The sequence below is a fragment of the Tupaia chinensis genome, unplaced genomic scaffold, assembly GCF_000334495.1.
Source record: "Tupaia chinensis unplaced genomic scaffold, TupChi_1.0 Scaffold148073_2, whole genome shotgun sequence".
Classification (NCBI taxonomy): domain Eukaryota; kingdom Metazoa; phylum Chordata; class Mammalia; order Scandentia; family Tupaiidae; genus Tupaia; species Tupaia belangeri.
This window is the reverse complement of record NW_006207924.1, coordinates 166,725-170,357: the sequence shown is the minus strand read 5'-3', so window position 1 is coordinate 170,357 and position 3,633 is coordinate 166,725. Positions and strand designations below refer to the sequence as shown.

At 38.8% G+C, this 3,633-nt stretch overlaps 1 pseudogene; it reads left to right on the top strand.

Annotated features, from left to right (window-relative positions):
- The first annotated feature begins 652 nt into the window (after positions 1–652).
- LOC102481849 (40S ribosomal protein S7 pseudogene) lies at positions 653–2,979 on the top strand (annotated as a pseudogene).
- The last annotated feature ends 654 nt before the right edge of the window (positions 2,980–3,633 follow it).

Sequence of the window (3,633 nt, the reverse complement as noted above, 5' to 3'; positions counted from 1 at the left end):
GCATAGTGTATTTTGGATGGAAAATTCATTTGTGTGTTGTGATGGTGTATAGTGAATTAATGTAGAAAATGAATAAATTTTTAAAAAAATCAGATCCTAAATAATTTTGTTATTCTGTTTACCTAACGCTTTTTTTAAAAAACACACAAAACTAATCCACATTGTTAGAAGACACAAGAATGGTTACCCTTGGGATCCATTAGTGACTAGGTATGGGCATGGAGGAAGCTTCTAGTGTTCTGTTAATGTTTTGTTTATTGCTTACTTTGTGAAAACGTATTGAGCTGAACACTTAGGATTTGTGCACTTTTCTGTATATATGGTATACAACAACAAAAGTGTACCAAAAGGCCTCAATAGTAAATTAGGGAAATAAAAGGTGAATAAATGAAACCAGTCCTCTTACTAACCTGGGGGAGCTGGACAAAACATCATTTTTAAATTTTCCTGAAGACACTGGAGGTCTAACAAGAGAGTGAAGAATAACCGGTCCAGAATAAGAGTGAGTAGGAAAGTTAGGATCCTAACGTTAGGGCTACTTTTCCTAATGGAGCAAGCATATGCAGTTATTGAGGAAACTGTTGAGAGGCTAAGCAGAATGTTGAACAACTGGAATTCAAATACTGCCAAGAGATTTACTTGATGAACCTTGATGTCTTTGGGCTGTGACACCGAAAGAGCTACACCACAAGGTGAAGATAAACCAGAGGTAGACAGACTCTCCTTGCAAGCACATCACTTTAATTTTCAATAATTATAATCAATGAAAATTGGACTAAGGTAATTTTTTTGAGAGATTTTGCTATAGGGCACCTGCAAAAAGACAGAGAGAGACAGAAAACAAGAAATTATCTCCCCCCGGGGAGATGGAGACACCACAATCCCTTCTCCTCCACTCTCCTCTCAGAATTTTAGGCACACGTGCACACGCACATTACATGAGTTTTAAGCTGCCAGGTCCAAGACTCAAACCTCAGTCGACTACATGGAAGTCCAGCAACATAACCATTACGCCATCTGCTGGTCTCATATTTAGGTAATTCAAAAGTAGTAGAGCTTCCAGGTGCCTAGCATACATAAATACAAGGCCTCTTTGGAGAGAGATAATATCCTCCTCAAATTATGAGGTTTTGCAAAACATAATATCTGGCACAGAACCAAGTACACAAGAAAACAAGACAAAATTAATAAAAAGCCATCAGAAATAACAGACAATACAGACAGACTCATTAGGGCCTCATATGCTAAAGCTACCAGACATAGAGTTAAAATAAATATGCTTACCCTGCTTAAGGAGATAAAAGAGAATATCAAGAAATATCATGGTGTACTCCATAAAAACGTACAATTATTGTGTGTCAATTAAAAATAAAAAGGCCCAGCTATAGTGGTGCATGTTCCTGAGATACTGTGATCTGCAGGCTGAGACCACACAGGTGCTTTGGATTTGATTCCCGGTCCTTAAGGCTAAATGTAGTGAGCATACTTAAAATCACAATGTTTTAGAGAGGCAGAGGCAGGAGGATCACAACATGGAGAGACTGTCTTTAGAATAAATAAATAAATAAATTTTTAAAATTTTAAAGAATTTCTGCAGATAAATAGAAACTATAAATCATGTAAAATGGAATTCTAAGTCTGAAAAATAAAATAAATTAAGAACTGAATTGATATCTGGCAGGTAATATGGTGGTTGAGACACTGGACTCCCATATGGCCGACCATGGTTCGAGCCTTGCACATGGTGGCTTGCTTACTTTCCCCCTCTCTCTCTCTTTCTGTCTCTCTGGTCAAACTAAAAAATAATAATAAATAATTCTTTTAAAAAAGGAACTGAATGTATATATTTTACAGCAGACTATACATAGATGAAGAGAAAATTACTGAAGAGGAACGTAGGTCAGAAGGAACTAACCAGAATGAATCATAGACTTACACAAGGATAAAAAATAATAATAAATAATTCTTTTAAAAAAGGAACTGAATGTATATATTTTACAGCAGACTATACATAGATGAAGAGAAAATTACTGAAGAGGAACGTAGGTCAGAAGGAACTAACCAGAATGAATCATAGATTTACACAAGGATAAAAAAATTAAAAGTAAGAGACAGAGAAACAGAGGTTTAATATATGTGTACTTGATATTCAGGAAGAGAGATGAGATTAAATGAGGCAGAAGTGATATCTAAAGAAATAATGGTTCAGAATTTTCTGTATTTTCTAAAACATCAAATCAAAGGTTCAGGAAGCCCTTCAAATCTCAAGAAAGATAAATTTTAAAAATCATACTATGTACATTATAGTAATGCTGCTGAAAACCAAAAACTAAGAGACTGTCTTAAAATCATAGGTCGAGCTCTCAGGAGAGCTGGGTTTCTTCCTCAGCCTGCGCTCACCGAGGAGCAGGCTTGTTCAGCTCCAGCGCAAAGATCCTGAAGCCCAATCGCGTGAAGACCGACGAGTTCGGGTTGGGCATCTCCCAGGCCCTGCTGGAGCTGGAAATGAACTTGGACCTGAAGGCGCAGAGCTGAACATGAACAGCGGCCAAGGAAATTGAAGTTGGTAATGGTCGGAAAGCTATCATAATCTTTGTTCCTGCCCCTCAACTGAAATCAAGATCGGTTCTTGTTCTCGAGCTGGAGAAGAAGTTCAGTGGGATGCACGTGGTCTTTATTGCTCAGAGGAGAATTCTGCCTAAGCCAACTCGAAAAAGCCATAGGAAAAATAAGCAAAAGCGTCCCGGGAGCCTCATCCTGACCACAGTGCATGATGGTATCCTGGAGGACCTGGCCTTCCCCAGCGAGATCGTGGGCAAGAGGATCCGCGTGAAGCTGGACAGCAGCCAGCTCATCAAAGTCCACCTGGACAAAGCCCAGTGGAATAACGTGGAGCACAAGATCGAAACTTTCTCTGGTGTCTATAAGAAGCTCACGAGCAAGGATGTTAATTTTGAATTCCCAAAGTTTCAGTTGTGAAGAAAATGGCTAAATAAAGTACTCTCACAGAAAAAACAACAACAACAACAACAACAACAAAAACAAAAAAAAGCAAACCTTTATATAACCTTCAAGAGAACAATAATTGGACTGATCATTGACTTCTCAAATAGGGAAAATATGAAAACCCAAAAATAGAAAGGTATTTTTTTTGTTTCTTGGATTTTTGGGGAGAGACAGTTTTGCTACAGGGCATGTGCCAGAGAGACAAAAAATGAGAAATCGCCGTCAGGGGGGGGTGGGGGGGATGTCCATTGTCCATGCTGTCATCCCTTTTCTTCCATTCTCCTTTTGAGATTTTGGGCATGCAAGCACACACACCCAGTTTGAGTTTCAAGCCACCAGGTCTGGTACTCAAACTGCATTTGGCCACATGAAAGTCCAGCACCTTAACCACTATGCTACCTGCTGGCCCCCAGAGGGGTGTGTTTAAAGAGCTGAAAGAAAATTAATGCCAACCTAAATTTATAGACCTACAGACAATATCCTTCAGCAATGAAGATGAAATAAAGACATTCTCAGAGAAAAAAAAACAACAAAAAAATGATCACTAGCGCTCTTTCCCACTATACACGATGGCAGGCGATAAAGCTGCAAAGCAGGATACTAAGGAGAAGAAACCTGAAGCCAAGA